Source organism: Schistocerca piceifrons, chromosome X, assembly GCF_021461385.2.
Source record: "Schistocerca piceifrons isolate TAMUIC-IGC-003096 chromosome X, iqSchPice1.1, whole genome shotgun sequence".
In the NCBI taxonomy this organism is placed as follows: Eukaryota; Metazoa; Arthropoda; class Insecta; order Orthoptera; family Acrididae; genus Schistocerca; species Schistocerca piceifrons.
The window spans coordinates 961,766,891-961,793,393 of NC_060149.1; the positions used below are offsets into that span (position 1 = coordinate 961,766,891).

General features: G+C 37.6%; 1 pseudogene; it reads right to left on the minus strand.

The window, feature by feature from the left end:
• Window positions 1-468: 468 nt before the first annotated feature.
• On the minus strand, window positions 469-26,034 carry LOC124722079 (annotated as a pseudogene).
• Between the last annotated feature and the right edge of the window lie 469 nt (window positions 26,035-26,503).

The window sequence follows — 26,503 nt, forward strand, 5'->3', positions numbered from 1 at the left end:
CCCATTCTCTGTAAACTGTTTATACCAACGTTTAATACACCACCTATCAGGAGGTTTAACACCATACTTCATTCAAAATGCACGCTGAACAACTGTCGTCGATTCACTTCTGCCATACTCAATAACACAAAAAGCTTTCTGTTGAGCGGTCGCCATCTTAGCATCAACTGACGCTGACGCCTAGTCAACAGCGCCTCAAGCGAACAAATGTACAATTAAATGAAACTTTATAGCTCCCTTAATTCGCCGACAGATAGTGCTTAGCTCTGCCTTTTGTCGTTGCAGAGTTTTAAATTCCTAAAGTTGTGGTATTCTTTTTGAATCACCCTGTATAATTAAGGAGAGGTCTTATTAAAATACAACAGCTTAAATGGAAAAAATATCACCTTCATTCATTATGAAGGTTGTCGTAATGTCAGAGACATTTTGAATGTATCACACATATGTAAATTTAATTACCTGAGCAGATCAGTATCCTTCATCACTCCAAGTAATGTTGTAAACAGGATATGCAGTCTTCAGAATTTCTACAGTCTTGCTGTGGTCTGCCTTCCCAAACCCCTGAAATGAAGCAGTCCTTGGGTATTTTAAAACTAAAGTACAATTAAACAGTGTGCTACATATCACAATAATAATTAAACACTAAAACGAGAACTCTTAACTACAACTACATCATAGGTAAACAATGTGCTTGTACGTACACTAAAACTGCATCTAATACAGAGCACATGAAACCGTAAAGCAATCTGAAATTTTCTACACCACACATCACAACACAAAAGCAGCAGAAAAAGGGAGTGTGTAAAGACCTTCAGAACAGATGTGCAAGATGCAGCATCAGAATTAATTTTTCTATTGATGGGTCTGGCATTGTACACAACACTGAAACACAAGCAGCAGTAACCGTGCAAAAAAATTAAACACGTACCCACAATCTGCAACTGTATTAACTGTGTTAAATGAAACAGGTAGGTCACAAAATGTGTGAAACACAGTCTGAAAAGTATAAAATAGGTGCGAGGGGTACAGAGGAATCATTTGGTCTGCTCCAAGTGCAAGGAATTGTTGATTTGAGTAATTATGACAACTGTCCTGGCAACTGGAAAAAGTCTTGTAAAAACACCAGGCTCACCACAATTCATGTGCTGCCGTAACTATACTCAATCAAAAGATACAGAAGCTGATAATAATAATAATAATAATAATAATATTAATAATAATAATGTTATAAAATTATGGGACAGAAGATCCTCTCTCTCTCTCTCTCTCTCTCTCTCTCTCTCTCTCTCGCTACATATACAACTCTCTCTCACTAAATATACAAGTGGAAGCAAGGATTGTGGCCTCAAAAGTAATCTGAAAGGTGTAAGAAAAAATCCTGAATCAGATTGAACAGCACAGTTGGTATCAGCATTGTCCACGGAAGGCAAGGTTTCAGGATGTAGTCCTGGCCCGGCACATAGTTTTAATTTGTCAGGAAGTTTCATAATCATGGCTGCTACCCAGAACAACAGTAGCCATTTCAACCATAACACTTGTCCACAACACCACACCCAAATTATTGTACACGGTTGTAAGAAGCATGATGATGATTTACAGGTATTAACATCTGGTGACATTTACTTCTGACCATCTAACAAGGTATTCTATAATTTGTGCCATGTAACCAAAGCAGAAACTGCTTTCCCATGGAGGAGCTTGGCGTATAACATTCTTAAAAGCTTTAAAAATACTTGAATTATAGGGCACACAACATATGAACAGAAACTTCACTGTTCTTAAAATATCTTTTGTTAACTGTGGTCTGCAGCTTATACGAATTGTAGAAATGACATCATGTAACACTTTAAGCTGTTGATAATTTTTTTTTACGATGCAACCAGTTTTGGTCAAGACCATTTTCGAGCACCTGTTGTTCCCACAGCATAGAAACAGGAAAAATTCAGGCAAAAAGGATATTTCAAAATTGTAGTAACAATACATACAATGCTTGTGGATATTTAATTTATATTTCTGACATTGTATTCTTTTGATATATATAGTTTTTGCTGGTAATCAAATTCTGTAAGTGTTGCTTGTATTGTTACTATAATTTTCAAACATTCTTTTCATCCCAAATTTTCCCGTATCCGCGCTGTATATACAACAGGTGCCTGAAAATGGTCTTCAACTGAAACCATTATGGTCTTCAACTGAAACCAGTCACACAGTAAAAAATTAAGTTGAATAACAGCTCAAGATGACACATACTGTCATTTCTACAACTCACTGCTTTTGGTACTACCTGTGAGTAGCTGTACACTTTGATGACCTTGGCACTGGGGTCGTGCTGTATTCTGCCACCACCAGTGCACTCTGTATCAACGCCGAGGCCATTCACCCTGTCCATCGTCTCATCATAGACGTCCGAATGGAAGCCAACTCACTTGTATCCTCGCACCTAGTAACAGGAACCATAGTCAAACTTTGAACAAAATGTATCAAGAGTACTAAGCAAGAAGAAAACACAAAAGTAGCAACGTGAGTGGAAATTGTGGCATCAAAAATAATCTGAAAACATAACTTAACGGAGCTGTTGTTATATCCACTATCTATAGGAAACACACACAGGAGCTTCTGCTGCAAATGCAAATGAAAGCTTTTGTATATTCAGACATGTGTTCTCTCGGAGAACACTGAACATAACGTAAATCATCTAGCTGACAAGGTAGTTGGCAACATCAGCACATGGCTTTTGGAGAACGGATTAATACTTCACTGCCAACAACTGAACTCTTGTAAAATAGAAATAGTCTTGTCCTGAGCTGGTCGAACAGACATTTTAAATTCTTAAGACTGAAGATAGATGAAAAGCTCTCTCAGAAGTATCATGTTCAACACCCTAAGCAGAAAATGAACACTTCTGTCTTCACTATACACTATGTCTTGGACACAAACACAAAAGCTTGTTTACTTTTGCTCTGTTATCTCATATGGTGTTATAGTTTGGGCCAATTCTGTGCACTTGGCAAGGATTTTCTCATCCCTGAAAAATGCAGTCAGTAAGCTCTGCAGTGCCAGCTTGTGAACATTCAGGGTTGCCGCAAGTTCCCCCAAGTGACGTTCCCCGATTTCCAGCAAGTTTTAGCATTTTTCCCTGACAAATTTCGAGGTCTCAAGGGCAAGTAAAGACAAGTTCACAAAAAAAAAAAAATAAAATAAAAAAAAAAAATAAAAAAAAAATTGTAAGGACTTCTGTATTTCTTCCCCTCATGAGCAAAAATCTTAAGTACTAATTTCAGCATCTTTTGTAATGAACAGTTTTTAGATGGAGAAAGAAAGACAATGGTATATAATATTCCATTAAGACCACTGATGTTATTTTATTTCAATAAAACTAAACATATTTGGTGACACAAATACGCATTTCCTTGGAGTCACAAGACAGATTTAAAATACCTACACTGATTTCAGAAATAACCTCAGAAAAAAGTAGGCCTATTGAAAGAAGTATATAAGGCAGGCCAAAATATACAGGTACATAGCATACAAACCGCCTGTGACTGCCACAAGTTGTTCTTCCTATCGCTCATACTTTCTAATATACAGGGTGTACATTACATCTGGGAACACTTTCAATTATTTATTGCACAAGAACCAAACATAGCACAGATATCACACATATGTCATTTTGAAGAGAAACCCTGAAAGTTCTTTTTCATGTATACCACCACAGCATACTTTGGTGATTTGCCAATAGCACCAGTCATAAATATGGCAAGTTCAGGTGCGGAGAGAACTTTCTGTGTGTTGGAGTTCAACAAAAAAAGTGTGTGCTACAGCTGTTCAATGGATGTTTAGAACAAAGTACGGTAAGAAACCACCAACAAGGAAGGCACAACAAATTTATTATGATGGGTTGCTTGTGCCCAGCACAGAGAAGCAGACATCCCAGTGTGAGTGAAGTGAATTTGGATTGCATACGAGAGACATTCATAAGGAGTCCAAAGAAATTGGTGCGTCGTGCATCCCATGAACTCGAAATGGCTCCACTGACTGTGGCAAGTCATGCGACAGAAGTTGTCTATGAAACCATTCAAATTGGAGCTAGGGTAGAAGGTCAATAACGACGACAAAGACAAGTGTTTTGAGTTTTGTTCACAGTTGCAACAATTGAATAAGGACGGGGATGGAATTTTGATCGCTTAAGTTTTAGCAATGAAGCCACTTTTGACACTAATGGGAAAGTGTACAGGCATAATTGTCGAATCTGGGGTACAAAGCATACACACGAATGCATTGAATTTGGGTGTGATTCGCTAAATGTAAATGTTTTTTTGTGCTTTGTCGTGTCGAAAACTGTACGGGCCATTCTTCTTCGCCAAGAGCATTGTCACTGGATATTCCTACTCGGATATGTTGCAGCAATGGCTGATGCCTCAGATGCAATTGGGCTCTCCGTTCATCTTTTAGCAGGATGGGGCTCCACCCCATTTTCATCGTGAAGTTTGTGGGTACCTGAATACGGAGCTGCCGCATCGATGAACTGGCCGTGCTACAGAAGGGAACAGCTGTTTCATGAAATGGCCTCCCTGATCACCAGATCTCACTCCGTGTGACTTTTTTTCTGTGGGGACACATTAAAGATCCGGTGTATGTATGGTCTCTACCACGTGATGTAGCAGAGCTCCGGGAGAGAATACGAGAAACAAATATCGCAATTGACGATGCCATGCTGGGACAGGTATGACACGAATTCGATTACTGTATTGATGTCTGCCGGGACACTCATGTTTCGCGTACTGAATGTTCGTAAAAAAAAAAAGATATGTACATCCTGTATAAATTATTTTCTAAGCCCCAAAATGTACTAGAATAAATAAAATGTTTATAAAACAATGTACCGCACAATGTACTTGCAGTGAGAAAGTCACAATTCCTGAACTCCATCGCCCGTGGCCTCTGGCCTGCCGAGGAGCACCACAGTCCTGAGTCCTCGGATAAATCACGAAAACCCACTGCATTATACCACACACAAACAGAGCCGGCCTGGGAGCAGATCGGCGAGACTAGATCCGATGGGCAGGGCTTGCACATTATTGGGAAACGATGGGCTTCAAATCGGCAGCCCCAATCCGTTAGAGAGACCCACAGAAACGGCCTGCGGTTTTGGCCCATCATGGAAGTCCATTCATGTGGCCAGCTTTACACAAGTCACTGACATTATGTTGACGAAATGAGATGGTGGTGATAAATCCATCAATTTGTGCAAATACTCTGAGAATTAATGCTAATGAAGATAGGTAGCAACTCACCGTAAAGATGATTGCTGAACCATGGACAGACACGTAGAAAAGACAATCACACTCTCATAACTAAATTTTCGGCCATAGCCTTTCTTAGAAAATAACACACACACACACACACACACACACACACACACACACACACACACACACACACACACACACACAAAAAAAAAAAAAAAAAAAAAAAAAAAAAATCACTCAGACACAACTCGTGCACATAAGACCGTTGTCTCCAGCCACTGGGTCAACAATCTCCAAGAATCATATCAAAACAAACCACCCCTCACGCCTCCCATCGGCAGCTACTAGGCTAGTGGCAAGAAGTGGTGGCAGCACTGACTGCAAGCTGAGGGGAGTGGTAGGAAGTGGAGAAGCAGTAAGAATGAGGGAGTAGGGAAGCGGTGCATGTATTAAGCTGCATCCAGCCAGCGACGATGCAGGAAATCCCAGTAAACAAACTGTTTCATCTACTGAGACAAAAAACAAGATTTCTCCAGGTTTTTTTTCCAAATTTCCCAGCAGGGCAGAAAAAAAGAGTGATACACGTAAGTATTCAAATCCACACACAAAGGTTACCTTGTGGTATGCTACAATTCTGCACAAGAGACCCTCACAATACATGAGAACTTCTCTATGCAACATGTAATTTATCCTAATTTCTCTTAATTTCATATTTTATTAATTCTGTAATTTTTTGTTTATAAATTTTATATTCAGCTTTCTGTAAACTAGGTACCACCTCATCCCACGAGCTTTGGCTCAAAGTCTCAAGATACGCGATAAAAAAAATAAATGTCAATCCCAAAACCTCACACGCCAATATAATGATCTGCATGCAATCATTCTGTTGATAATGGCACATTAAATTTGGAAAAAAAAAACTGATGCCCTTGATAATTCAAAGCTGTCATTTAAAGTCACAATTGTATGTATTATAGAACACTGTACAGGAAAGATGGAGTTGTAAATGTAGCTGTGTTTTAGTGAAAACGACGTTTTTTTCAAATGATGGAGAACCAATGGAATACTTGTTGGTAACATCTGCTCTATACCATAAACCAGCACAGTACGGCACTTTATGAAGTTTAGTCAAAGGCCTGTTTTGTGAGATAATTTCTTTCTGGAAGTTGAATGCATTGCTTCCGTCACCAAAGCAGGCGTAAAAAAAAAAAAAAAAAATTGCATTCAGCCCCCTCACATCATTACATCATCAGTGCAAACCAGACGATATTTCTCGTGTAAATCTACACGGCTATCTGGCAGTTCACACTTAAGGATACAGGGCATTTTTCCAGCTCAATATTATATTTCTTTCAGGCACTGTTTATAATGTATATGTTTTAAGATTTTTTGTTGATATCAGGTAATAGAGCACACTTTCTAAACAAATTAGAAGTATTTTGAATATTTTTGAACCTGCTTAGAGTTATTTAAAAAAAGTAACAAGGAAATTCTTCCTCAAACTGAGGTACCATTTAATCCAATGTTATACATTTGAAGGAGACCAAATTTTTACCAGACATGCATGACATGGCTGAGATACTAGACCTATTTAATTCCACCTATTACGTATATTACAAGGATAAAAAAGTATCACATCTTACATTTTAATATTTATAATTTTTTCCAAATAAAAATGTTATTTTTTCTATGATTTAGCTGATTCTGCAATAAAGCTTAGGTCTACTACATAAGTATGGACTACCAAAAGTTACAGAAAAAATTAGAGCAATGCTTTATAAACTTTAGGAAATATTTGTACCTGAATTCTGAAGAAAACAACTAGCGGGAAATTGCGAATGAACATATGAGTCCAATTAAACTGTGCCTCAGAACATTCCTGAAGCATAGTCTACATCCTGCAGCCTTTCTTCATCTTCAAGCTTCCTCTTGGCATTCCTTTTAGCACTTCTTGCTTCTTTGGTAACTTGAAGAGCGAATCTTTCAGCTTCATGCACCCATTGTCTGTCACACAGAAGAAATTGATCTTTCATATTAGAGCCACATTTTATACCTAAATTTCTCAGGACTTCCTACCTTCCTATCACTCCGCCATTGAAACATAGCACACCATCTAGTACACCAACTTTTAATGTATTTAGTCCTACAAAAACATTCTTGAGTAATCTTTCCCGTATGGAATGGTTGAAACTTTCATTTGTTTTCTGAGTGCCCCCATGAAGACATTTACCGTATTTACTCGAATCTGAGCCGCACTTCTTTTCCGGTTTTTGTAATCCAAAAAACAGCCTGCGGCTTAGAATCGAGTGCAAAGTAAGCGGAAGTTCTGGAAAATGTTGGTAGGTGCCGCCACAACTAACTTCTGCTGTCGAATATATGTAGCGCTACACAGGCATGCTTTGCAGGCACAAAGATAAATACTGGCGCCAAACCCTCTGCATGAGTGCATAAAAAAAAAAAAAAAAAAAAAAAAAAAAAAAAAAAAAAAAAAAAAAAAAAAAAAGGGGGGGGGGGGTGGCAGACAAGTTTTTCCTCCATCTTGAGTTTCGACCACTGCATTTTCATACATTATCCAACGAAGTAAATACAAATTCCGTATTGTGCACCTTTGAATGTAGCAGCATTTCAATGCACTACGAAAATCCGACTGGCAAGACTGTTTGGGATGTTTGTCAATATGGCCAACTTTACGTTCTGAATTTTTTCCTAACTGTGAGAAGAGATGGTTCCTTATAGGAACTTTTATGAATTGTGAATAGCATGCAGTATTCTCTTCACATAAGAATAATTAGAATATAAACATTTTGCCATGTATTCTTTTGTGTTTGCTGCTAACTCATTTAAATCCTGTCTGCCTAATAAACTACGAAACTAGAGTGAGACAACAGCAAACGCGGAAAAATATAGATATCATCCCATGTTTATATTTGTATTATTCTTATGCCTAATAGTGATACAGTCAGAAATGAAGCACGGCAATTGACTAGATTTTTAAATCTAAGATGACTAATTTCAGTGCAGAATGTAATGTACTAAAGAGGTGCCCGCAAAGATTTTCAAACGGAGAAAAATTTTCGCTAAACTCCCGTTCAGAATATCTTCTATCATACGCTGTCTATTATTTGGTTCTTGTTGATCATTCTCAAAGAAAGCAGGAGTGTAGGTAACAGCAAATAGCAGTCTCTTGCCATTGTTTCGCTAACGAAGTACGCGAAAGAGGAAGGGTACCCGTATAATACGGACGGAGCGCCTGACGCATAGCAATGGCTACCTGGTAAAGCTTAACTACTGAGCTTACGACTCGAACCAAACTACTGTAGCTGTATCGTCATTCATTTGACCTAAATTGTGCCTCATATTACAATGGACCAAGTTTGTTTCGATTTGGAGGTGCGGCCTAAAACTTTTCTCTCCCCTTGAATTTCAAGTCTCAAATTTCAGGTGCGGCTTAGATTCGGGAAAATTTTTTTTCCTGGATTTCGAGTCTCATTTTTCAGGTGCGTCTTAGATTCGAGTAAATGTGGTACTAAGCAAAACAGGGTCCACTCAGATCTCTAAAAATTGGTTTTATTTCATTCATAACAGGCTCAAGAAGATAATGCTTATGATATTTTGATAGTATATTTGACCACTTTCCTTTGCTTTTTGGTAACCACACCTAAGAATCTGCTCCTTTAGGGCAAAGTCCATGAACAGTGTGGTCATCTGTGGACAACTTATGAAAGTAGGTGGCCCATACAGCTTTCCTCATTGCTGTATCATCATTCAGAGGTGCATTTTGTCTAATGGCCAGTCCTTAATACCTCTGAAGGAGGTCTGTTTCAGTTTCTGTCAATCTGTCTCAGCAGACAGAGATTTTCAATCAGATAGCAATTTTCCTTTCATTTTTCTTCTTAGCTTCCTCAATCTAGCACCCATCCTCTTTTGCACATGTCCACAACACTCCAGTTTTGTTACGAAGCTATCACCATAAACATTGAACTCATTAATTTTATTGAAAGCTTTAGAGTACCCATCACCTAGGTACTTTGTATATCTAACGTTATAAACGGGCACTGACCTCTGAAATAATTTTAGAGCTCCATCACACTCCATACCTCTACTGTAACCATCATAATTATTATAACACTGATGTTCAATATGTCCTTCAGTGTTACTATGTCAGATGTGGCAATAATTAGATAAGCACTCAACATCAACAACTTTTCCATTCTCCACAGAAGTAGCACTTAAAACACCATTCAAGGAACGATGTCCTCGATGTTGCCATGTCCCATCAAGTGCAACAGCAATGTCCCTTGTTTCACTAATATTAACAGTTTTTTCTACTGCACATTTCATAGATGCTTTAGACACAACCGTCAAGGCACCTAAAAGTATTCTTATGTACTTGCTGAAACTACTGGGAGGAGGAAGGTCAATCAAATGACAAAACGTTTGTGCAGCCTTTTCTTCCTTTTTCTATTGCACGCATTGCGTACACTAACCTCAAATTCACATCATATGAATTATGCACAATGTTCAAAGTCATTTTCGAGGTAGATTTATTGCAGGATCTACACAGACCAACTAATTTTGACGCTAAACCCTTCCTGCTACTTTGTTGTTCAGTTATTTCCAGACAGCCTACACCATCACATTGTTTACATTTTTCCACTTCCTTTATCAAAGAAGATAAGATACCCACACCAACAACAACAAATCCACTACAAACAGCGTCATTTTTAACACAAAAATTTGAATCACCATGAGGCGTGCCATGTGCGAATTTCTTCACTGAAGAACTGACACATAGGTTACTTTCAACAGTGTGGCTTGTTTTGTTTGTGAACTGGTTACCACAGAATTTCCTTTTATTGAATTTCTTGATGTGTGGCACACTAAAAAATATGTATTTTCACAAATATATGTAGCGCTTGGGAAACAAACGTTTATTAACATGTGAACAAACTGCTTCAGAACACAAAAGTAAATACTTGCAAAGATAATCATTTACAGACGCTAGAAACCTGCGCTGTTACCAACATATACAATGTATCATACATATAATCGCTGGAAACAGAAAGAAAGTGCACAGTTCTTTTCAAAATAATACTGGTTTCTGTAACAGAAATAAAGGGGGCATGGCAGTATACAAGGTGCGAATGTAAAGTAATGACACTGATGTGAAAAAAAATGTTGCTTACAGTTTTAGTCAATTTTCGTGTTGTCTCCTTCAAAGTTCCCTTCTGATTGCACACACTTTTTTTAGCACTTCTGCCATTGATGGTAACATTTCTGGAACTCATCTTCTGTAATATCCTCCAAGACCTTCGTCACAGCTTTTGGGACATCTTGCGTTGTTTGAAAATGGTGTCCTTGACCGCCATTTTGATTCTTGGACAGAGAAAAAAGTTGCACGGAGCAATATTTGGTGAATAAGGTGGCTCTGGCAGTACCGAAATTTGTTTTGAGGTAAAAAATTACTGTACTGACAGAGCAGTATGGGATGGTGCATTATCGTGATGCAGAATCCAATTATCAGCAATGTTATTATTAGACAAACCGTTCCTCGATTGATGTGCAGTTCTCCTGTAATCATTTTCATGGATAACCTTCTATCAGATTTTATGAGTTCATGCACCCTGGCCAAGTTGACATCCGTCCGTGAGGTTGACAGTCGTCCACTGCAGTCTTCATCTTCAACATTTGTTCTGCCTTCACTAAACATTTTATGCCAATCAAAAACTTGAGCTTTTGACATAACCTCCTCTCCAAAAGCCTTCTTAAGCTTACCGTAAAAGTTGTCATCGCGTTTTCACTCAATTTAACGCAAAAAGAAATGGCATACTGTTGCGCAATATTATGCAGTTCCATTTCTGTGATGAGAGACACTAACACGTGTTAACTTATTACAGCACAACTAATGACTGAGCAGTTGCTTCAACATGCCGCTTGAACTAGAAGCGGCTTATAGACCAAGGTCACAGATATTGTGCCTACGCAAGCCTGCAGGGGTGCCACATCTTGCAAAGAAAATCAGTCTCATTACTTTATTGTCGCACCTCGTACATGACCGTAATTTTAAAATTTGGTATGTATAGGTCATTTTTCATTTCAAACCCTACAGTGTATATATCAATGTAATCAGGAAAGACTATAGAATTTAATAAAGTCATTTAAAAAATTTTGATTTTTCCACCATTTATAAGTATCCTGTATCCTTAAGTGTTCGGCAGAGGATGCATCGAAAAGCCTTCAGACTATTTCTGTAACATTCCACTCTTCAACAGCTTCTGTGGGAGCTCTGATTTCTCTTACTTTATCACGATAATAATTTCTCCTTATGTAGGTGGGTGCCAACAAAATATTTTGCCATTCAGAGGAAATTTCCTGAAAACATCTCATCATAACAAAAAACACCTTTGTTTTAATGACTGTCACCCCAACTTGTATATCATGTCAGGGTATATGCGGACAAGGAAAAAAAATTCCCGGATTTCTCAGTCAAAAATACACTTTCCCCCAAGTGAAAACATACTTTTTCCCTGTTAACTGACGGTATATTTTCTCTTGGAACTGTATAACTTATAAGTCCTTTGATTATGGTTTTATACACGGGCGTAGAATTTCCTGGCGCTTTAGGAAAAAAAAAACACGCATTTTGGAAAGATCTTTGATGTGCAGCAACATGTATGCTGCATATTTTTGTATTAGGAAAGTATAAACTCGAATTCCACCAAACACCGCATGTTACTTTCCAAAGCATTGAAATTGAGATTGGGATGCGCTTTTGTAAGTTAGTCATAGCTCATTTCATGCAATTTCGCCAGCCGATCACAGCAGGTATTCAGAGCTTAGGACACGTGATGTAGTCAACCAACAGCAACATCACTGTTAAGTAGCGCGAACACACAAACAGAAAAAGTTAATGGCTCAAATTAATGTAAATAGTGTTGCTAAACGAAACGCAAAGCCTTCACATATAATATTGGTCTATCAGATTAATACGCTGCAAGAGAAGCTAAGCTTTCTCATAAAATGTTGGTCTTTTATGCGCGTATTACAATTTAAGATGTATCACACAAAGGTGCCAGTAAAATTTTTAATAACGACATAAATGTCTGATCTTCCAGGCTCAAAATTCATCTAAATGGCTCATCATCAAAGAGTTGATTTTTAAATGAGAGTCAAACACTTTGTGATTTAAGAAATTCATCGTACATTATCTCACATAGTTCTGGTGTAACTGTTAGAATGGTACTTTGATGGTAACGATTTTCAACACACCATTCGAAATATTTTCCCACGACCTGTTAGAAATAGGTTCGTTTCTGCAGTTGCCAGAGAGCGCCAGATGACAGGCGTCACCGCGCAAGCGCAGCTACGATGTCGTAGGGAGCCCGCATGTTCGTACGTGTGAAACATTAAAAGATCTTACATTATGTAAGAAACAAGACATCAGAGGATACTCCAAGAGAATTGGAATTTCATGACCCATACTAAAATGTTCACATTTAAAGTGCAAATTTGTATGTCCAGAATCCCACGACCTGTTATTAAGCTTTTCTATGTGGTTTTTGGGATGTAAATTTTCTTGGAGTACCAGTACTGTCCTGTCTCATGTTTGGTTCTTTATTACGGCGTAATGCCAAATGTGCTAGAAGTTGAAAATGTGCACTTGAAATGCAGCAAACACAGTGTCTCAAATATATTGTCTGCCTTAGTGGAAAAGATTAATGAAAGAAAATTTCTTTGGCAAACCAACAAAAATAACTTCATTGTTCTAAAAGGCAATTAACGCTTGACTGTCAGAAAGATGGAAATAAAATAAAATCTGCAACTAATAACACAGTTTAGCCTCCATTATTATGTGAATGTATTTTAATTCACTTGATAGCTCCCGGCCACAGAAATCTGTTTTGTCTTCATTTGATGTGGGAGCAGTAAATAAAGAGGAAACAGCAAAAACACTAAATGTAAAAATGGGTCACGTGTAGACTACCCACTTCCCAACTGTAATTCAGACTGTTCTGCGCAGCAGTCCCAGATCTAGGGGGAAAAAGGGATGGGTATACACTCACACACACACACATATCCATCCACACATATACAGACACAAGCAGACATATTTAAAGACCTATTTTGTGGGGGTGTTGTGAGGGTGACATGGTATTAGAAGGTGGAAAGTGTAACATGAGGTTGAAATGAAAATGAAAGATAAAAATATATGGGGAGAGATAAAGGTGAACTAGAAAGCAACTGGAAATCTGGTATGAAAAAAGGCGAAAAAGTGTTGGTTAAGTTGATCCTGTGGTGAACTTGGGTTGGTAGACAGCGATGTGCATAAAGGTTACGTGGTTGTGTTGCCGCTAAAACACGTTAAAGGACGGAGAAATTCGGGAAAATTTCGAAAAAACGTGTAATATGTCTGCTTGTGTCTGTATATGTGTGGATGGATGTGTGTGTGTGTGCGCGCGCGAGTGTATACCCATCCTTTTTTCCCCCTAAGGTAAGTCTTGCCGCTCCCGGGATTGGAATGACTCCTTACCCTCTCCCTTAAAACCCACATCCTTTCGTCTTTCCCTCTTTCCTAATGAAGCAACAGTTTGTTGCGAAAGCTTGAATTTTGTGTGTATGTTTGTCTGTCTGTCGACCTGCCAGCACTTTCATTTAGTAAGTCACATCATCTTTGTTTTTATATATATACAAAAATATGTTCATTTTGTAGTGCACGTCTTTCTGAAGGGTCTGATGCATGCAACATGTGTGTTTGAGGAAATGTAAGACATGTCATAAGTGTGCCAAAGTGCAGTGTCTCGTCTCCTCACACAGCATTCTCCTATCGCACGTCACTGTACTTCGCTCTGTGGAATTGAAATGTGTATATTTTGATATTTTGTAATGGATGCCATCAAACCATATTCAGGACAGTGGAAATTAAAATGTCCTGTGGTGCCTCTCCTGTTTACAGTTGGCCGGTTTGACATTCTGTCCCTCTTTTTTTTAAAAAAAAGAACTCTTCAGAAAATGTGCACTCTTTGTTCCCTATCAGCTAACAACTTGCTGCTTTGTGTGACATAAAATTAAATATAGGATATATAAACCCAGTAAAGACATGAGACAAGCAAGACAATACATGTTTCTTCAATCCTTAGCTCCTAGAATTTTTTACCCTCTATAATCTTGGTACAGCTTTACATGGAGTGCTTTCCTTCTGTGAAAGAATCTATTACCTCATCAAAGTTCGTCAAACATTTTGCTACACGAAAAGTCGAAATGTCGTTGTCTAATACTGAAAAAGCTGCTAATACAAATAGGACCCAAGACTGGTGTTGTTTCCCGATCTGATTACACCTATTTTGTCACTGTCTGCTAGATAAAACAAAATAGGCCTTTCTAATACTACAACAATTGTAATACACACAAAATAAATGAGACTGTTTTGGCACAAACGGTCTGTTTTGTAAGGACAGAAAATAATTCACAAAGTACCAATATCAAATGCCTATTAGGCCAACTACAAGCAAAAAGCTTTACGTTAGGAAATAGTTTCACACTTCATTCATACACTCCAGTTCCTCAAGCACGAGATCGAAAAGTAGTAGTATGAAATTTTTATACGAACTTGGAATCGTCATATTGTTCCATAATTTGTGTGATGCCCCCATTTCTTCACCTTCATCATTCTAACAAACAGTCTTGTTATCGCTAATTCTGTAACTATTCCTGCCAATGCCAAAGCTTATTTGCAGGTTAACTTCATTAACTCTACCAGAATCACCGGTTTAGCTATCCCGTGATTATTCTCCGGTTAGGCGTTGTTACATGGTCGTACAACAAATTTTCCGTGCTTCTTCCAGAACAGAACTTAAAGTAGCTGCTAGCTGGGGACTGTACAACTCGCCCTTACTAGTATAGCGATCTGCCCAAAAATTTTTTGTCAAAATTTCATTTTCTTGTATACACCGCAAAGGTAATACGTAATCATTCTTACGTGTTATTCGTTTATTTCCACTCCTGTAGTCTGAATCTATGGATTCCGCTAGTAATTACAACAACGCTCATCATTTGCAAACACAATCAACCACACAATCAGACAGCGGTTGGTATTCATCCGTTCAGCCTTACTTCGCTCAGCTCTGTCAGATTCCACTGACAGAGGAAACATGTACACTACGCACGCATTCACAAATCAACTTACGATTCATTCAAAATCAACTTAGAATGTGTTAAAAATGTTCAAAAACCGACAGGGATGAGTTTCAAAGTAATATGAATAATCGATAAACTAACGAACTAACGTGCGCTGGATGCGAGTCGCTTTGTGAAACAAGGTTTCCTCCCCCGCCCCCCCCTCAAGAATATGAATTTCCCCCCCCCAGATTTGGACCTCCTGCGCATGTATAAATCTGGCAGCTTGGGCGCTCCAGTAAAATTTTTCCCAGTAGCATCTAGCTGCTTGCTGCGACTGCTTACACAGCCAACAATTTCTGTAGCCAGAAGCGGGAGAAGGTACTACTCAACTGTGCATGCGCATGATCGAGCTCGTAACTGCTAAAATGAATTTAATGTAAACAGTTGTGACGTCACGCTCAGCGGAGGCAATTTGCTGTTACGAAGCATTGCACAGTCTTCCTAAAGCCTTTGACACATTTTACTGTTGGCGGACACTTGTATGAGCACTGTTTTGTTGCTGTATATGGTGCATTTCCCTTGAAATTTAAGTTTTATTTTCGTTTTTTCTCTTGTTCATGTTTTATTGCTGCAGTATTGAGACACAGTAATATCCTTTGTTAGAGTATCGGTTCTTACCAATCAAAATTACAAAAATTTAACTGAAAACAAAAACAATGAAAAATTTCCCGGGTTTTTCCCCGGATCTTCCGGGTCGTATACACCCTGCATGTCCATGGCGCACTCCCCCTTCTTAGCTATAAAACAACATAAGTTGCTCTTCTTTGAATGCTTTTTTATGTCCTCTGTCAACACTATCTGGCAAAGATACCATAGCACACAGGGCCATAACTGTAGTTCAACAGTGTTTCAGTGAAAATCTTTTGTGCGTTTTCAGTTGTATCGCCATCCACCATCTCACTTCCAATTTAACAGTAAACACTGAAACACTATGTTATGCAGATAACAACCAACCTTAGGCTACAATTCCCCATTGCAAGTCACCGACATCAGAAGAAAAATTCAACTGAGAAAATTGAAAAATGATGCTAACGACTGTCTCTCAAATAATAATGTATCACAAAGTTGACCAAATATTAGTTTACCAGTTACTGACCACTAATTTGCTCGGTTCTTTGCCATCAGGACCCTCTGGACCAAAGACACGTGTTAGAACATACTTAAATGTTCCTTCTGGGTCGATATCCACATCAGGAACAGCGGCAAGCTTCTCTGCTGCTGTCATTAGTGTCCTGTTAAACAGATGTTAAAATTATTCCAGAAATATTTATATACAACAGGTGAGAGAAGAATAGTGCTGCAGTCACAATGTAAACAATACAATTCTGCATCTAGGATTTATACTGGAAACAATGTTTCCTTCAGAGAAATAATGATCTAATATTTGGATTTTTAAACGTGTGCCTATTAAGTAAATACAAGCATTCCGTGGAAGATCGTACACCATCCAAACCATAAAACTATCAATTAATTGTATCCAAAGGGAAACATACTTGAGAAAGCCATAAAATTACAAAGAGAGACAACTGCATTCTCGTAGAAAGAATTCGCTGGGTGAATTCCTTCATGTTTGGTGGACTCAAAAATATTTTTTAAAAACATTTATTGGTTATCGTTTAGAAAGAGCAGCCATTTTTGTTTCAGGCTTTCTTACACTTTTATAAGCGTCTGTGGTTTTTTAAATTATTCAGTAATGGATTGCCCCAGACCTTTCATATAAGAGGTATTTATTTCAGCAGACACTGGACTATAAATTAAAACCATGATCACCCTGCTGAATGTATTAGGGAATACACTTTTAATGTCTCAAAGTTGTTGGTTGTAAATTTAAAAAACCCATTTTTAATACTATCTTTCCGAAGAGTAGTTTCTTAGCCTTAATACATTTTGTGGTATTACACTACTCAGTACAGACACCTTTTTTTTTTTTTTAGAGAAACAATTATGACAAGCTTATACTTAGAAACACTTTAAAAACAAATCTTTTGAATTTTTTCATTCTTTGGTCTGCAAATCTTTGTTAATGGACCAGATATAAATCTGAAAATTACACATTTAATAGACCTTTATGATATCAAACTTCTGTATAAATTTCAACCTTGAGATTCCATGGACAAAAAAAATTTCAAATATGAGTCAAAAATATGTTTCTTACTGTTTGCAATATCTGGGCTGATGGAAACAGTGTATAAATTACATAATTTAAAAATATCTAGGATAACTCTTCAAAAAATGAGACAATTCATTACATTATCCCGTTCTCAACTTGTTTGTTTTTGCTACATTGTTTATTGAACAACAGAGATATTTCTTCACTCATGTTGGGCACAGAGTTAAATGTTCGCCTAGTCACAGTCATAAATTCCAGGGGAGAAGACAACTCCTTTAATGCATTTTTAACGGGCCTCTCGTGTTGATCCTTTTCAAATTTTTTAAATGGGGTTCTTGGTGCTGGTAAAATGTAACATCCACATCTTGGTTTTGACGAGCAATGTTACCAACTTTGGCAATCCACCACTGTTCGTCATAGACACAAGCCACTATGTACTTACTTTGAAGTGTCAGTGGTACAAGTTTTCCACAGTGATGACATTCACTATCAGAGGATGTTGATGTGAACTTACAGTTGAGCAAGTTGTATGACTGAGGTATAAAACAATGAAAAGATCGGGTGCCTTTAATCTTCTGACAAGTTTTGAATCTTTCCTCCAAGACATTGGCATAGAGTTCTCATATTTCCTCACATTTAATGAAACATACGTAATCCCTTTTACCTATTCTTTAAAGAATTTGAACATTTCTTGACGTGTCCAGATTTGGTTCTCATAGGTCCGTTGCAGACTAGCTTTTGTGACAGCTCGCTTTGTTGTACCCTTTATGCCATCACACTCATTCTTCCCAGGACATGATGCAAAAAAGTGCTATTCTGCACCGAGCCAACAGTCTTTTTTTCTTTGAGAAAGGAGATATTAATATTTGTTTGCTTTTATATTGGCCTGCAGCACCATCAGAGAAGTTCATCAGTTTGTTTATGGAACTGTCGTGCTGTTTTACGTAGTTTGTTAACTGCAGGTGAAAAGCATGCACTGCTGTAGCTTTGTGCTCAAAGTAATCATTTGCAACACAAAAACTATGACTCTAGTCTATCTGGATCTTTATAACAGAACACAAATGGACAAACTGTGGCCTGTTTGTTTACCCAGTGGCGCCCTTGTATTTCACTTGAACACCAAAGGAATAGTTTTCAGAAAAGTCAGCAAGAACTATACATTCATCAACTGCCAAGGTTTGCTTTTGCCCTTCAGAAATTTATCCTGACTTTGGCAATTAAATGACACACTATTGAGTTTTCAAGGTTAGTAACCAACACTTAAAAAAACTATTCTCGTTATTTTGAGACTCCATTGTTCAACTGCACACTTCAAGGGCTCATTATTAACTAAGTGTGAGTGAACAGATGTTGGTGGAAGGGGGATGACAACACACAGATTTGTACAGGCTTGTCTACATCTACATGGATACTCTGCAAATCACATTTAAGTGCCTAGCAGAGGGTTCATCGAACCACCTTCGCAGTTCTCTATTATTCCAATCTCGTATAGAGCGCAGAAAGAAGGAACACCTATATCTTTCCATTCGAGCTCTGATTTCCCTTATTCTATTGTGGTGATCGTTTCTCCCTATGTAGGTCAATGTCAACAAAATATTTTCACATTCAGAGGAGAAAGTTGGTGATTGGAATTTTATGAGAAGATTCTGTTGCAACAAAAAATGCCTTCCTTTTAATGATGTCCAGCCCAAATCCATTATCATTTCTGTGACACTCTCTCTCATATTTCGCAATAATACAAAATGTGCTGCCCTTCTTTGAACTTTTTCAATGTACTTCTGTCAGTCCTATGTGGCAAGGATCCCACACCGCGCAACAGAATTCTAAAAGAGGACGGACAAGCGTAGTGTAGGCAATCTCCTTAGTACTGCCAATAAATTGCAGTCTTTGGTTAGCCTTCCCCACAATATTTTCTGTTTGTTACTTCCAATTTAAGTTTGATATCATGAAGATCCATTAAGTGTGTAATTTTCAGACTTTTATCTGCTCTCCTTACAAAGATATTGTAGGTCAAAGAACGAAAAAATTCAAAAAATCAATTTTTTAAAATAGTGTACATTTTGTGTAAGCTTCTCACTATAAGAAGTAGTTATACTGTATAGTGTAATAGCACAATAAATATTAAGGCTGAGAAATTACTCTTACTTTGGAAAAATACAATTAGGATTGATAAAAAATCTACTCACCAAGTGGCAGCAGAACTCGCACATAAAAGACGGAAGAGGGGTGAAGGAAGAGAACTGGAGAGGTCTAGGAAAATTGGTAGATATCGGGAAAGTCACCCAGAACAGCGGGTCAGAGGAGACTTACCGTAAGTAATGTCTTTCCTTCTCATCCCGTACGGTAAGTCTCCTCTGACCCGCGGTTCTGGGTGACTTAACCAATATCTACCCCTTTTCCTAGACCTCTCCAGTCTTTCTCCTTCACTCGATTACTTCCCCTTCCACCCTTCTGCCTGAAGAAGGAGCCACTGGCTCCAAAAGCTTGCCAATTACAGCTGTCTTTTATGTATGTGTTCTGCCGCTGCTTGATGAGTAGAATTTTTATCTATCCAATTAAATAGTTTAAAGAATACGCTTTTTTAGCTTGCAATCAACAAGTTTGAGCCATTAAAAGTAGGGCCTATATTAAGGAATACATTCAGCATGGTTATCATGGTTTTTAATTTATAGTCCAGTTAATGATTCTTCAACTCAGTACTGAATAATTTAAAAAAAAAAAAAAAAAAAAAAAAGAAAAGAAAAAAAAAAGAAAAACAGATGCCTGTAAAAGCAAAAAATAGCCACTGTTTCTAAATGTTGAGAATAAAATTTTTTAAAAAATGTCTTTAAACCCATTAAACATTCGGGAATTCATCCAGCAAATATCAATTTTTTTCTGAAATGACCGAGCGATTAGTTAGTTTTTTCCCTGGCCCACTAGTCCTAGCTTACAGAACAGAAATTTTGATTTTTATCAATACCAACCGTCTGCTTTCACCTATCACATAATCAAAATGCTGGACATAAATCACTCATCGAAATCAGCCACACACTGCAACGACAATTTTATCTATTCTCATAACGAAACAATCATAGGCTCCCCCACTTGCATTTAAAAATAATGCAGAAGCAATATAAATATGGAAAAAAATGACATACTGTTTTAGAGATAAGGGATCTAAAATTCTTTTATATATTTTTTGACATAATCTCACAAGCATTTCACAACGCTGTATCCAATTTTGACAAGCCAGCTAGCGCCTTTAGGGTAAAGGCACATACTGGTTTCCATTCTGTTCTCAACAACATTGAACACAACAGAAACTAATCTCTGTCTACCGTCAGCTTCAGCATATGCCTTTCGTCTGAAGACTACCACTGACTGGTTGAAACTAATTACGGCATTGTGAAACGACCCATGTGTTTGTGTGGAAGTTTTGTGCATGGATATCACACACACCACATCATCAGTAGCATGCTACCAGTCAAAGGCAGTGTCAGTAGATCCAATCAAACCTTCGGAACTCGGCATTAGGGAAGCATCCGATTTAATCCATCTGCTTTGACCCATGACGTCATCCATATGACAGAAACGCCTACGTCCAGAGTATACAAAATGTCGTCAATATTGTCACTATGTACACATGCCAACAAACCTGCAGGAAAATAGAAACAGTGAAAGTAATCTTACTTCAATGATAAAATGAAACTACAGAACAACCGCGGGAAATAGGGGGTCTAGGGCAAGGACAACCTAATTTTAACAATACAAAACATCACATCACATCACATCACCCCTAAAAAAGTCTCAACCTACGACATAATGCTACAGCCACAAAGCCAGCAGGAATCATACAGTTCACTCGACCTATATAGCTCAAACCAAGCCCACAATACCAAAAAACCAACATCTGCAATAACGAAAATGGCACTTACGCAGTTTAGGGGGTACATGCGCTGATCATGAGAAAAATACCTATTTTTGAAGCAAATATATTTCTGAAGATATGAGCATATATATGCGCGGAATACCAAAAAAGTACTTATTTTCATATGGAGGTGGGGGAAAAAAAAGATTAACTGTCTGCTTTCACCAGCTTATTCATGTTGCTATGCCAATATGCTGCAGACACTTTAATATATTTCTTCACAGAGTTCTTTAGCCATAGGTAATGCTTACAGTTTCATACATCCTAACCATGATAGCTATTGTTGGCTTTGCATATTGTTGCATATGGTATATGTCCCTGTTGCTCACAGTTATGCGTCTTGATCAGTGCGCCCAACAACCTATATTTTTCTGTTGAGGCTGTCCGTTTTGAAGTATCGTATATTACTGCGTGTGCCAAAATGGCGAGAAATTTTCCAGATTTGAGCGACTTTGTAATGGAAGATTTATACCATGTTATGGAGAACACCCGAAGCTCAATACAATGGGCTAGGCAACAAGATCTTATGAAGAACGATATGGTGTGTGAAAATGGGTATTGTGTTGGATACAACGAGATGAAGCTGGAGAAAACTACAGGGAAAGATGGCGAAATTTGGAGCTGCTCCATTGGCAGGGACTGTAGAAAGAAATGTTCAATCAGGAAAATGTCATTTTTTGCTGGCAGTCATTTAGACATTTCTAAAATTTTGCAACTGTCTTACATGTGGGTTTTCGAACTCAATAGGCAAAAGTTTTTAATGAGGGAGCTCAAAATTGGCAGTGAGCACACTGTGGTCGATTGGTGCCAATTTTGTAGAGATATCTGCCATGAATATTTCTTAATTGAGCCAATAGTTTTGGGCGGCCCTAGCCATACTGTTGAAATAGACGAGAGCTGCTTCGTCAGCACCATCGAAGTCATAGGTGCGAGAGCAATGGGTCTTTGGTGGTTATGACGTTGAGACAAAGCAAAGCTTTATGGTTGCTGTGCCACAACGTGATGCTACCCATTTGCTGCCAATTTTGCAACAGTATGTTTTGCTACTGGAACCACAGCAGTTTCTGATTTGTGGCAACTTACAACACCATAGGTAACTTGGGCTACAATAATCTGGCTGTTAATCATTCGCTTTATTTTCTCGATCCCTTTACAAACGCAACCACAAATCACATGAAGTCAGTCTGGCAAAAAGCTAAAGAAAAAAATCCTATAAGGCCTTTCAGAACTCACCGTGCTATGCTGAATAACTACCTGGCGGAATTTCTCTGGCGTCAATGTTTTGGGAAAATCCATTCCACAATTTTGTTATTAATTCCACCTTTCTTGAAGAGAGAGAGAGAGAGAGAGGAAAAAAAAAAAAAATTAAATTCCGTGCATACATATGCAATATGTCATTTTTGATACAAAAAAAATTTTGAGACAGTTAACTGATTTTTTTTTTGCATCCAAATGAAAAATAAGTACTTTTTTGGTGAAGAGCGCGTCAGATATGACTGTAACACTCAAGTTTTGAAATAAAAAAATTTTTGGTATTCAGCGCATATATATGCTTATATCTTCAGAAACACGTGTTTCCTTCAAAAATAGGTACTTTTCTCGTGATCAGCGCATGTACTCCCTAGACTGCATAAGTGCCACGAAAAGCAGAATCAGATGTTTCCCTCGACCTATACAGCTGAAAGGAAGCCCAGATAGCAAGGAACCAATACAGCTGAAAGGAAGCCCAGATACCAAGGAACCAATAGCTACAACCCGAAGAGTGGAATCAGACATTTCCCTTGACCTATGTAGCTCAAATGCAGCTCTCAATACCTACCAGCAATAATAATAATAATAATAATAATAATAATGAAAACAATGTAAACTTCACACACCAACATAACAAAAAACACCACAAAAACCAAAACCTTCAACAACTCGAAAACGCAAAAACTTGTATATACACCAGATCAATTAAAACCAACCAAAGTACGATAAATGTAAAACAGACAGAACATCAGAATTACTACAGATTAAAACAAAAATAAAAGTTTATTACCAACAAAAGCATGCAACAAAATCACCTAGGTTGACCGCCGCTACACACACACACACACACACACACACACACACACACACACAAAACTAATCAAACCTAACAAAATGCCACACACATAAATAACCATCACTGAAAAATGAAGATTTCCAAATCCACATTGCAGCACTGGCTACCCAGACTCAAATAAACCAATGTTACCATAGTGATAATGAACCCAATATCACATGTTAAACTCAACAAACACAAACCAATTCAAAAACACACACACAACACCATTATCTCATGGGTCAAAGGAGACAGGTGGAACAGAACACTTCCAATGGCCCCTTAACTTAGTTCCTACCTCACGCAGACAGACAGGATGTGAGGACAAGAATGAATAGTTCTGAAAAATAAGATTAGTGTTTCACTTTTAAAAGTGTTAATCAGCAGTAGGGCCTCCTGGGATCTTGCTTCCTTGACTATCAGTAGTGACCAGCCATACTGTTTCTTTATAAAACAATTCCTTAATAACTTCATTGTTTAATATTTGGATTCTTGCACTGATATCACCTCACGTGTAAGGTTGTTCCCCCTATTGTTATCTAGACAACGAACTTCAACTCTAAGACATGATATCACGGTACATAAAAAGATTTTTACATGTTAGTCTGAGAACGTGGACAGTGACTAAGAAGGCATACCCTAAAATTGCACTTACTTTAAGTTTTCAAAATGTCACAACCCCTTTCTTCTGTCATTTACCACTCTTTAACCTCTGGCAACAATCTGTTAATATAAAAACTGCACTGTTTTTAGAGTTCATGTTAAACCACAGACCTCTCTATAACTGACTGGTTGGAGAAAGGCAAGACAAAGAACTGGTTATGAACTGTTGTGTCCAAATCAATCTTTGAAATGCCAACAACAGGATTAGTTAAAAATGTGATACCAAGCTTATGAACGACAACACCCTTAACGTGGTGGAGATATAAGACACAGAACTGATCAACTGCTCACATAACTAATAACACGAAAACATTAGCGAAATAAAATGCTAGAGACTAACAGGATCTCTGTGAGAAAAGGTAGTTTTGGGCCCATGATGTTCTTTCTATTAGTCCTTCAAATATATTAAAAACTTGAAAATACCAGACCACAATTCGAAAATGGAGCCTCACATAGGTACTTAAATGTATCTATGGAATGACCTACCTTAAATGTATCTGTGGAATGACCTACCAACCCAACTTATCCTAGATATATGTTTACACTAGTCTACAGATCAGCCTGTCAATGTAAATGAACACATATATACATCTTGTATGCCACAAGCATTCCCCCAGTCGAACACCATCTCCAGTAGGCCTAGACTTAAAGTACACCTAGCAAACAATACAGTCTAAGCTACCAGCCACAAAAAATAAACTTCATATTATGATCAAAACACACACTCAAAGTATTTCACTGAAACAAACAAAATATCATAGATGCCATATGACATCACAGTTCATATAGACTACCTATGGCTCATGTTGTTCACTGGACTCCAAACACGTTTATTTTTTCACACACAAGCATTTATTGCTTAGTCCAGTTTCTTGAATAAGTATCATGAGGCTATCATGGTTAAGTTTGTCAAATTAACTCCCAAAAACATCTTTTTGATAGCAATATTCTTGAATACTGGTTGTTTCTCAGATTCCACACCCCCTTCAGAATACCAGCTTGGTGCTTTCTGGGGTTTAGATATTAGCTACACAGTCATAGTTACGCTACAATTAAAACAAAACTTATTCACAATTCCAATTACAATATCTACACATTTCATGTACCGGTATTCGTAAATACAGATCTTTACATACTTGGTTTAGGTGAAATAATGCCAATGCGTCACAATTATTTCGATGTGAGCAATGAAACTTCACGTAAAACATGACTGCGATACAATGCATAATAAAATAAATATACCGAGGTCTAGAAATAAGCATGATTACACATAAAAGGGATGATTAATACAGTTCAATATTAAAAAATCTGTATTCAACAAAACCGTAGTCCTACAGAACTGGAGGGGTGCGACGGTAATGGTTTTATTTTATCAGTGAAATTACATACCAGTACTGGATGTTACTAATGCTCCAAAACATCAGACAGTATATATAATAATGGTATGAGACAACGAAGGGAAGATTATTTTAGGGCGTATTTTCATCAATTTTGATATGTTATGACTCGTAATAGCCCTGGAGACGTCTTTTATAACAATCGAATAATTTGTAGCAGTACACCGATAAAAATAACTGCTTGCAACTAGCAAGTAATCGCGCAACGCGCAACCAAACTTCGAACACACAAATAACTTCTTAACCCGATACGATAACATGACAATGGACACCATACGCATACTCAAAATAACAAACCTAGATAAACACAGCACTGGATTTCGTACGCCTCCAAACAAACTACTTTTCAGAGATTGTATTTTAATAAATGAAGACATACCGGAGCAGTGGATTTTAATAATACCGACAACCAAAGACAACAAAGCAACAGAACTACGCACTAGAACAAGCCAGTGTATTTGATTAATTTAAAATGTGAAGGAAAAAGCAGAGTTGTTATTTGCTGACATGAATCCATGGCTTTTTAGATTAAAGTTCTGACTTCGAAAGTGGGGGCATTTGATGACAGAATTAAAAATCATTATTGACAAAGCCAATCCAATCCAATAGAGACCGTAGATCTTACACTAATAACTAAACAAGAAATTTCCAGAAACTTACCTCCGCTTATAAAAATGTCCACAGTGTGCGTTAGAAAAATGTGTAGAAGAATGAAACTCAAGGAGAAAATACGAATTGCTTTGGAAGTAAAGGATACTTATTATAAATGTCACTATCTTTATAGTAAATTTTGCATATGATTTTTACGGCTTAATGCTTTGGTTGCTATTATTGTCTCATTGTAACACGAGAGTTTCTTATTTAAATTTGAACAAAACCATTAAACAGAGGCACATTTTCGAAGTGTTGTTT